Source organism: Rattus norvegicus, chromosome 8 (genome assembly GCF_021556685.1).
Source record: "Rattus norvegicus strain SHRSP/BbbUtx chromosome 8, alternate assembly SHRSP_T2T, whole genome shotgun sequence".
In the NCBI taxonomy this organism is placed as follows: domain Eukaryota; kingdom Metazoa; phylum Chordata; class Mammalia; order Rodentia; family Muridae; genus Rattus; species Rattus norvegicus.
Genome location: NC_141541.1, coordinates 128,210,021 through 128,221,332, shown reverse-complemented (window position 1 = coordinate 128,221,332; position 11,312 = coordinate 128,210,021). Strand labels below are relative to the sequence as shown.

The 11,312-nt window shown below is 48.4% G+C and overlaps 1 long non-coding RNA gene across 2 annotated transcripts; it reads left to right on the top strand.

Moving 5' to 3' along the window:
- Positions 1-471: 471 nt before the first annotated feature.
- LOC148004388 (uncharacterized) lies at positions 472-2,994 on the top strand. Of its 2 annotated transcripts, none has more exons than XR_015628249.1 (3): positions 472-942; positions 1,211-1,397; positions 1,731-2,994. It is a non-coding gene; the product is annotated as an uncharacterized LOC148004388 (long non-coding RNA). The 2 variants fall into 2 exon arrangements; XR_015628250.1 differs by having other exon boundaries at positions 820-942; positions 1,211-1,439; positions 1,731-2,986.
- The last annotated feature ends 8,318 nt before the right edge of the window (positions 2,995-11,312 follow it).

Sequence of the window (11,312 nt, the reverse complement as noted above, 5' to 3'; positions counted from 1 at the left end):
GCCAGTACAGTCTGTTCTGCTTTTCACGTTAACTGTTAGATATGTACTGTATCCTCCACAGTTCTGAGATTCTGCCCATCCTATTTGAAAGATGATACTTTGTAGCAGGCATGAAGGAGTACTCATTAGTGTGGAGTCCCTAGTCTAACCTACCTTTCCTTCCTCCACAGAACTCCAGTGAGCTAAGCTTCCCACTAGCCAGTGATGGTCAGAGGAAGACGCCCAGTAGGAATGTCTTACAACCTTGTCTCCTTGCCCGTCAGACTGCATATTCTGAGAGTAGGAGGTCACGTATTTTATTGTCCTATGCGTCCTTAGATACACGGGTGTGTTCAAGGCTTGGGCTGGGTTTATTGACGTCCCTCAAGGTCATCAACCATGTGCAGAGGGGTCAGAGTCCTTGAAAAAGAGGGCACTTCTTGAAGGGACAGGAGAAACCAAAGTCTAACGTGTGGCTGATGGTGAACACGTACACTTTCACTTAGTAATTTATTCCTGTGACTTCTCTTACACGTGGGAAGCCATAGGGTGATGCCTGGGAAGCCGTAGGGTGATCTCTTAACTTACATCAACATCTATTCAACTCAGTGGATCTTAATGCTACGAATCTGGGGTGGTTCTCGTGCTAGTAGGATGGGGCCCACCCACAGCCTGTGTGCCCAGCACCCTCCGGCCCCTTTTCCAGCGTGATTCAACACTGGGAATGCTGGGAAGGCAATGGCAGGTGGCTGAATGCAGAGTTGAAGAGAGAGATAACCACTTAGACCCCACCACCTCTTTGGGGAGGCTGGGCGGAGCCAGCCTGAGAGGGGTCAGTCGGGAAGCAGAAATCATTGCCTCCGGAACTGGCTACATAGGATTGCTTTTCATTCGGATCGATTGAAGAATGGGGCAGCTGCCCAGGTGTGCTGGCCCCTTTCATGTTCACATCAAATGCTACTGGTGAGTTCCGGGATGCGGATTGGGGGAGGGTGAACGGAAAGCCCCCTCCCCCCAACAGCTGCTGCTCCGTAGCAGGGGTAGGGCGTGTCATCAGAGACACGGCTCAGCTTATCCAAAACACAGCTGGTTGTAAATTCTAGACTGCGATTTCCCGGGGCAGACAGGTAAACGTGTTCCTAGATGAAAGCCAGGGCCGATGAGCCGCAGGGTAGAAACGCAGTGGGTGTGGCTGTTCTTTATTTATTCGTTCATCCGTTATCTTCACAAGCATCTACAGCCTTGTCCAGGAAGCACCCTTCCTGGGCCAGCAGAATGATCTTCACCTGGCAAGCCTGCAGACCCTGAGGCCCACCCGAGCTCCGCGGAAGCACTCATCATCTTAACTACAAAGCTTGAGGGCTCGCAGCGACATGAAAGGCAGAAAGCCTGATCCACGGAGAGCTCCGACCCCCTAAGTAGGGCTGGCCACAGGGATGCTGGGAGGGAGCACCTGGCAGGTATTGCGTCCCACTGTGAGGTGTTGGAGAGGGCTGGGCCCAGTGTACCTCCTACAGGTGCCGCCTCTTAGGAAGCCACAGGGACAGATGGATTATTACTTTCAGTGTTTCACTTACACCTGCCCACGTAGGGACCCATGACAACAGCTGCGTTGGCAATGCTGCCAGGGAGATCTGAGGAGTCCCTTTTCCTCAGAGTCATGAGAAATGAAGCAGCGAGGGGGACACAGTCCCTTCCCTGGTGGCCTTTCCTCACCCTTGTTGAAGGGATGGTCTCTTCTCTTTCTGAAGGGGCTCTTCCAGAAATGTCCCCTCCCCAGGAATGCAAAATAGCAGCTGCCCAGAAGTGGTGCCAATTGGAGAACGGGCCTGACGAACCTGTCCAATATGGAGTTCTGGGAGTCTACGCGAATCACTCGGCAAGTCTCCTGCACCTGCCTCCTGGATGCAGAGGGTGCCGGCCAGCTGCTACTGTCCATGAATTCTTAGCTGCCCTGGCAACTCTAAGCTCCTTTCCCAGTCCCTCTTTTCATGAATTCAGTCAACGTGTTATTTCTGGAGTTCCTCGCTCCCCTTTGGCATGTGCACACATGTATGTTTGCATATGTGTTTGCACTGGTGACAGCCCATGTATGTGCACATATATGTTTCTGCTTGGGGGGTGGGGTGGGCTGAGGATGGTACTGAATGTCTTCCTTGATAGCTTCCACATTCCTCGATGAGGAATGGTGTCTTGCTGAACTCCAGAGCTCCTGACTCTGCCACCCAGCTCGACCCCAAGGACACCCTGTCTCTGCCTGCTCAGCTCCACGACTACAGACAGGCTGCCACACCACTGAACCTTCGTGTGAGCCTTGGGTTCGAACTCCAGTCCTAACACTCTTGCAGCAAGCTCTTTAGCTGCTGAGTCAAATCCCCAGGCCCCAGAGCATCTCCTTTATGTTTGAAACTAAGAGAGAGCTGGAATGAGAAAAATTGTTTTCTTCTCTCTCTGTCTCTCTGCCCAACTGCTAGTTCCAACCTCTGGAAAAAGCACAGGGTTCTGGTGGAGGGAAAACACCATGGAGGGAACTATGAGGTCCTGCCCCTCCCCCAGGGCTCACCCTTGGCTCCACACTCCACTTCTTGACTCCAGGAAGCCAGTGATGTCCTCCAGTGACAAATGCTAATTTTCCCACCATGCCTCTCTTCTGGGACACACAGGTCAGAGCCATTTCACCTATATAGAAAGTCTACAGGAGCCAAGCAAGCATTTTTTAAAATGGTGTCCATGCATGAAAAGCTTAGGGTCACAGTGTAGCATAGCCATCTGGGGGTGACCCTCTCTTCCCCCTGGGAATCCTGCTCACCTACCCTTCCCCACTCTGGGAAGTTCCAGCCAGCCCTCCCTCCTGAAAAGTACCCCCACTGAGCCATACTCAGCTGGACTAGTTATTCAAACAAAAGTGTGGGGTGTTCAGGACACAGGGCACGCTCCCTGTGCCTTTCAGGGACTTCAGGCTACAGTTGCTATTTTACCTTTGAATAAACTATTTTATGGACAGAGGACACAGTGACACAAAGTGGACACACCTCAGTAACACAGCGTTTGATGACTTTACTAGGTACACACACCTCACGGACCAGCAGCCAAACTGAGAAATAGATTATCCACCGATTATCCATCGTCTTGGCTAGGAGGCCCCGTGCTCAGTGATGCCCCAGGCTAGGGATGCAGAGACCATGAACAGTGCTGGTATCCCCCAAACCCTTCAAGCTGTGCCACAGGTTCAGGCTGTGACACCACCCAGCATCATGTCCTTCCTGCTGTTGGCAGAACCCACTCAGGGTGGAGAGACCCGAAGCCCACTCCTGCTCCCCACCCATTTACTCTTTGAAGTCTGTGTTCTCAGGTGGCCCCAGAGCCCCTGTCATCTCTAATCTGACAACCCGTTCTTCCCCCATTGGCACTGGTGTTCTAGACGGAAAATGTACTCCTTTGATGACCCCCACATGAAAAGGACCGCAGGAGTGAAGGCTTGGGGGTGGGAGAGTGACAAATGTTCAACCAAGAGTGTCCCTGGGCTCAAACGGCAGTTAGAAGGGCAGAACAGTAGAGCACCTGACATACACAAGGTTGCATGTTCCATCCCCAGCATCCCCCCAGGCTGAGGGTAGAGGCGCACACCTGAGATCCTAGTAGTACAGAGTGGGAGGCAGGAAGATCAAGAGTTCAAGACCATCTTCTGCTACTTAGAAAGTTTGAATCTAGCCTGAGATCCACAAAACCCTATCTCAAATAACAAAGAGGGTGGGAGATGAAAGAGAAAGGCAGACAGATTCACAGACACACAGGGGAGGGAGAGGGGGATGGAGAGAGAGAGAGAAAGAGAGAGAGAGAGAGAATGTGCTTTATGAAGGGAGAGGGTCTTGGGAGTCTTTCCTCTCCCTGGGGGAAGATATTATATAAGCAGTAAAAGTCATCTATAGGGAGGAGACTGCAGTAGTGTGGCTCTCAGGAGCTTTTAGGAAGGTGGGTGAGGCTTTACAGTGCCCCAGTTATATGAGAATCTCTGTGCTCCCTTGCATGTTTCTGCTTAGATGGGGCGGTTTCTTTGTCTGGGGTTCATAGGCCTTCGGAGGGAAAGTCATACGTGCGGTGTCATCAGTGAAGTGTCTGACAGACACACCTCAGAACTGCTGGACCCTGTCTGGATGCCTTCCTGATCCTTCACACTCTCCCCAAGAGAGTGTGAAGACAGCGTCTTCTCACACCGAGTCCGGCAGAGCCTTCTCACTGGAGAGCTTGCCAGTCTGGTCTACCATGCATCTCCCCAATCCCCCTTTCTAGAGGAGCCACTTCAATCCCTCCACCTCGTGGGTCCTGGGGACTGAGTTCAGGTCATCAGACTTGGCAGCACTTTAAGCACTGGGCCATATCACCAGCCCTTCCTCATTTCCTTATACATCTCCCATTAGTATTGGAACCACCGCTCCCAGATAGTCAAGATGTTATTTTTTTAAGTTTAAAAAATAAAAAAAAAGAAAACCCGAACATTAAATGAAAAATGAAACCCAACACACATGAATAGTTTTCATTCCTGAGATACAACTGTGGTTTCTCGGAGCAGTGTAGGTAGGTCAAGATGTAGCTCAGTCCAAACACAAATGCTGTCAGAGCCCAAGCCACCGGCTGCCATTCAGGAGAGGAAGTGGCTAGACGGTTCCAGGGATTCCCTTGGTGAATCCTGCAGGGGCATCGCCTGGGGGGAACTGACCCCAAATATAGCAGGTGCAGCTGGCCCCAGGCTGAAATGCATTCCACACCTGTTCCTCACCCCAGGCCAAGAGGGGCTCTCCCTGCCTGACGGTCTTCTCTGCTTTCTGGATCACTAGGGTGACTTGTCCCAAATCATCTCTCCCACCTTGTTAAAGAAAATTGCATCCACCTCCCCTGACGATTGCCAAGGACACTCTGGGATTTTTTTTCTGTAAGTCGGATCCATGCTAAATGCACTAAAAATCCAAGCAGAAAGCTGCCGTCCTGAGAGCCCACCAATTAAAGTCTGTACTCTGAGGATAACTGTCACCAAAGACCTCTGCTGTGCATATGAAGCAGGACATCCAAGGATGTCCCTCCCGTCGCTTCTGTCACACCTTGGGCACGAACCTTAATAGACGAGGAGGCAAGAGCCTGAGGTCAGTTACCAATCAGTATAGTTAACGCCGACGTGAGCGCTGGAAGTTCAGCAGTGAGGCCAGGGCGGTGGGTTAGGGGCGCCACGTGTGGGTCCTGTTTAACAGGCTCCCCTGAAAAATAGAGAAAGATGGATCAGGTCCAAAGAGGATTTTAGAGATAAATGGTTTTGTATGTTCATGTCACGCATGCATATACACACATTGACACACGCACACACAGAGAGGGGAAGAGAGGGGAGGGAGGGAGAAGGGGTGAAGAGAAAGACAGAGAGAGAAAGAATCAGGGCAAGACATGTACACTGACAGAGCTGTAAAATGAAGGGGAGGGAGAGAGGAAGAGGGAGAGAGGCAGACAGACAGACAGACTAATAAGAACCTAACCACAGAATTGCAAAGACAGTACCCTCAGATACAGGATGGTCTGCTTTAATAACAGCGACACTTCCTTAGATGGGCTTAGAGACGTCACCAGACACAGGTTCTCTGTGGTCAACACACAAATGGGTCTGACTGACATTTGGTGGTTGCTTGGGAGTACTGGCTGAACAAAATGACCCACGACGTCTGGATGTGGCAGTGGTGACTTTATCCTTGTGTGAGCCTTGCCCAGTTCTTTAATCTGATTTTCACTTTTCTTATAATATTGGATAAACCACAGGAGATACTCAGTGTCTCACCCAACTGCCCGCTGAAATAAACACTGGAGCGTGTTGTCCAGGTCGAGCTGTGCTGTTTGGTGGCATAAAAGTATTCAATTATGTTTTTTTTTTTTTAACTTGAGGGCCAGAGAAACAGCTCAGCAGTTGGAGCTTGCTGCTCTTGCAGAGGACCTGAGTTCAGTTCCAGCACCCACATCTGGCCGCTCACAACCTGGAAATCCAGCTCCAGGGGGATCTAATGCCCTTTTCTGGTTGCTTCAGGAACTGCACACATATATAGTTATATAATTCCTAATGATGCACCCCTTTAATATAGTTGCTTGTATTGTGGTGACCCCAGCCATAAAATTATTTTTGTTGCTCCTTTATAGCTCTATTGCGGCTACTGTTATGAATTGCAGTGTAGATATCTGTTTTTCAGATGGTTTTAGTGAATTAATGTGAAAAGGTCACCTGACCACTCCAAAGGGGTCGAGACCCACAGGTTGAGAACCACTGGCATATACAGCTACACAAGTGTACATATAAAATTAAATATTTAAGAAGAAAACTTCAACTTGCAGTGTTTCAAGCATAAAAAATGGTTGCTCAGAATGCAGCCCATTGTAAGCTAAAGAGTGTCTTCAAAAGTAATAAATGATCTAAAAGCAGCATTTTAAAGCCAGGGAGTGGCAGCACACACCTTTTAGTCCCAGCGACCAGAATGGAGAAGTAGGCAGATCTCTGTGAGTTCAAGGCCAGCCTGGTCCAAAAAGAGAGGGAGAGTTCTAGGACAGTCAGGGCTACACAGAGAAACTCTGTCTCAAAACAACAAACAAAACAAAACAAAAAAAACATTTTAAATACCGAAATGTAAAATATTTTAGGCACCAATTATGCAAAACATACCCAGGATATGTATGCTAAAAACAACAAAACACCAACGAAATAAAGAGTTCTAAATAGATATACATCATGCCCACGAACTGAGAAGGATGGATTTTAATTTACATACACACACACACACACAAATTCTCTCCAAATTGATCTATGCACACGATGCAATTCCGGCTGACAAAATGATCTCAAACTGTATCTTTTTTTTTTTTCCCAAACTGTATCTTTAAGTGGAAGAGACTAGAAAAGCCGAAATGATTTTGCAGAGGAGCGAGACCTGTCAACCCGCCCACCAGATCCCAACGCCAATGCAGCTCTGGTCTGCCGCTGTGATAGAACACTCGGACTGAAAGCAAGGGACACTGGGGCTTATGTCAGCTCGTCACTGGGGGAAGTTAAGGCAGGGACCTCAAACGGGAACCCAGAAGGAACTGCTTACTGCCTCTCTCTTCGACACTGGCTTCCTTATAGGGAAGGACCACCCGCTAGGGGCTGGAGCCACCAGAGTGGGCGGGGCTCTCCCAACTCAATTAACAATCAAGACAAGCACTCGCAGACAGGCCTGCAGGCTGATCTGGGCAGCCAGTCCCTCAGCTGAGACTCCCTTCTAGGCAAACTTCACAAAGCATCCAGTCGACAGGTAAAGCTAATTAGGACAAATCGTGATTAGGAGACCGCAGCATGCGTTTGGGAATTTAGAAGCATGAGGATCGGGGGAACAGAAATATATCCGAACGTGATTTTCCACTAACTTGGCAGCCTTCTCAGCAAAGGATGCTGGGCCACTGGACGTCCGTAAGCAAACACGAGAGTCTATGATCCATGCCTAACACCATAAATGAGGGAATCCAAAATAGGTCACTGATCTGAACTGCAAAGCCTAAAACTGTAAAAAGCTCTAGAAAAGAAAAAAAAAAATACAGGACCATGAAGTGCATGTGAATGAGACTATTCCTGGACATTTGGGGGTGGGGAGGAGCATGTGGGCTAGACAAATACTTCTTAAATCCAAAGCCAGTCCAAGTCTGCAAAGATGAAAGGTTGTAGTGCTCTTGCGGAGGACCTGTGTTCTCCTTGGGCCTGTACACACGTGCATTCCTACACATAAACATACATATATGTATGATTAAGAATAAAAGTCCCGTTCTTAAAGTGAGAGACTAACAGGTGAGGAACAGGACACAGCACACTCGATATAGCCGTCATTCCTCAAACACACGCTGTAATAAGCAATGTGAGTCACTCATCAAACAGGCACGCTGCTGGGATTCTGTCAACTCTGCACACACTTAGTCTCTTGAGAAGACAGAATGTCACCCAAGGAGCCGCCTCCATCGGTTTGGCCTGTGGCATGTCTGTGAGGCATTTTCTTGACTGTCAGTTGGTGTGAAAGGGCCTCATCCCGCTGAGGGCTTTGCGTGGGGTGTGGGCATCGGTGTGTAAGAAAGCAGACTGAGCAAGCCAGTAAGGTGTGTTCCTCTCCGACCTCTGCTTCTGTTCCTGCCGCCATGTTCCTGCCTCGAGTTCCTGTCTTGGCTGTCCTTTATGGAGTACAACTGGGAGACAAAGTAAACCTTTTCCTTCCAAGCTTCTTCTAGTCATGATGTTTATCACAGTGGAAACTGGGACGCAGGGTAAAAGGAATCCAGAGGGACTATGGGTACTGCGGCGCCGTTTGGCAAGATACGCAAAACACAAACGAAGCAAGCTTTTATGCATTGTCTTAAAACAGGCAGTCCAATGCCTGGGAAGGCATCTTGTAGGCATCCACACAAGAGCACACACATGAAGGTAGCTGGGAGTTTGCAGACAGCCATGAATGTCACATTTGCTGTGGGTATTGGTGACATAGACACCACAGGTGAACTAGATGTCCTCTTACTGTATGTACACCTGTCAGACCAGGTTTTCTTCTCCAGCCTTAAACAAGACACAGTTTCAAAGGGTGCCCTCTCTATGCTTGTACCTTATTGGGTCCGACTCTGAGTTTCTTGCTGGGCTTAAAGTTCAGGTGGCAAGAATGGTGGTAAACTTTATGACACAGTATCATTCAGTCCTTTCTGGTGGGACATTGCTTTCATTAGCAGCTTGGCAATTTTGGAATTCCCTGGGAGACAGAGGTCTTGGTATAGATGTGAAGGTGTTTCCAGTGAGGTTAAACGAATTGGGGCAGATTACCTTCATACTGGATGGCCCCTTCCAGTGGTTATCCTCGAGACACAGAGGTCTGAAATCAACATGACTGTACTGTCAGGTTTGTGTATTGACTTGACACAAGCTGGAGTCATCAGAGGAAGGAGCCTCAGTTGGGAAAATGCCTCCATGAAATCCAGCTGTAAGGCAATTTCCCAATTTGTGATTAATGGGGGAGGGCCCAGACCATTGTGGGTGGTGCTATCCCTGAGATCAAGGTCCTGGGTTCTATAAGAAAGCAGGCTGAGCAAGCCACGGGAAGTAAATCGCTAAGCCACACCCCTCCGTGGTCTCTGTATCCGCTCCTGCCTCCGGGTTCCATCCCTGCTTGAGTTCCTGTCCTGACTTCCTTCAACAATGGATCTGGAAGTGTAAGCTGAATAAACTCTTTCCTCCCACAGCTTTCTTTCGGTCATGTGTTTTCTTGCAGCAATAGAAATCATGACTGAGATAAGCTGGTACCAGCATAGTGGGGTGTTGCTGTGACAGACCTGACCACGTTTTGGTTAAGATTGTGGAAGGTCGTAGTACCACTGAGTGTTGAGACCTCAGTGTGATGTTCTGCAGGGGCTTTGAAAATAAGAACATTGTACAAGTAAGTGCAGAAGACAGAAGCCCGACTGGTGAAATTTCAGAGGGAAGATTAAAGACTTTGTCAGGGATGTTTGCTATTTTGATATAAGATTTTGTGGTTCTGGTTTACAGGGGTTGAACATTCCACTGCGATTAATAAGAGACCAGAACCACTGAAGTGAAATCTTTACATTACTGGGACATTTGATGCTTGTCAGGTGGAACCAAGAAATTAGTGGTGATTGAGAAGAAACCAGCATCACTGAGGTGAAATCTTCTGGGAAGTGTTTTCTGAAGGCACAGAGAAGCTGTGTTCCAGAGATAGCCAAGGTTGTACCTTGTGGTGTGGCTGGACTTGGTAATGTGTAAGAGTCATACCAGTGGTTCTGGTTTTGAAGGCCTGAAGGAGTCATGGAGAGCAGCTGAGGCTTGGCACTGTGAGTCCAGGGAAGGCCATCAGTGAGGGTGCAGCCTCAGTGTCAGTTGATGGCCAGGGACTGAAGGGGTCATGCAAGAAACTGAAGCTTGACATAAGGAAGGGAGCCTATGAGAGGCTATTGGAGAAAGTACAGCCCAGCTGTAGCAGAAGATCCAAGCAGTGTTAAAGATGCCAGTACCATGGGATGACCATCAAGAATGGCAGCACCAGGTGAGTGGAGACAGCCAGAGCCTAGAAGACAAGCTGTGTGCTACAGAAGGCAGACCTGGAGAAGTGACCCAAGCCCTTTGGAGGAGCCCAGAGGATTGTGAGTGGATCCCAAAACCAGACATTGAATTATTTATACTGTTGGAGTTTGGTTTTGCTTTGTCCAGATTGTGACTGCACACTGGTTCTTCCCTCCTGAAGAAGGTATTTAATTCAACTTTGATTTTTACAAGTGCCCACAGCTGAAAGACCTTGACTTTGGATTTTGAGAGATTGTATATTTTAAAGAGACTGAAATTTCAATGTGCTCGAATCCGTAAAGACTGAGACTTCTAAAGTTATTTGTGTTTTTAATGAGAGATCTTGGGGATAAATAAGAAAGGAAAGGTTGTTGCTCAATTGTGACATGTTTGTGTCAAACTAACAAGGGGACAGTTGTATTAGTTGTTTCTGTGTCAATATGACACAAGTTAGTCAACAAAGAAGAAACCGACTCCATGAGACCCAGCTGTAAGGCATTTTCTCAAATAGTGACTGATTGGGGGGAGAGGGCCCAGCCCATTGTGGGTGGTGCAACTCCTGAGCTGGTAGTCCTCGGTTCTAAAAGTCAGTTGAGCAAGCCAGTAAACAAAACTTCTCCACGGCCTCTATATCAGCTCCTGGCTCCAGGTTCCGTCCCTGCTTGAGTTCCTGCCATGACTTCCTCCTAGGACGCAGGAAGAAGTGTAAGCTGTAAAACACTTTCCTCCCCTACCTGGTTTTTGGTCATGGTATTTTGTTGAAGTAATAGAAACCCTAAGACAATCCCTGTCTGTCTTAGGGTTTCTATTGCCTCCGTGAAACACCATGACCAAAAAGCAAACGTTGGGGAGGAAAGGGTTTGTTTGGCTTACACTTCCATATCACTGTTCATCATTGGGAGAAGTCGGGTCACAAACTAGAACAGGGCAGGAACCTGGAGGTAGGAGCTGATGTAGAGGCCATGGAGGGGTTCTGCTTACTGGAGTGCTCATCTTGGCGTGCTTAGTGTTTCCTTATACACCTCATACCTATCTGTCCAAGGATAGCCCATCCTCCAATGAACTGAGCCCTCCCCATCAGTAACTAGTTAGGAAAATGCTCCACAGCTGGACCTTTTGGAGATATTTTCTCAACTGAGGTTCCCTCTTCTCAGATAACTAACTAGCTTGTGTCAGTTTGACATTGTCATCAGCCCAGTCACCTGCTGGTCTTTATTTCACCAAATGT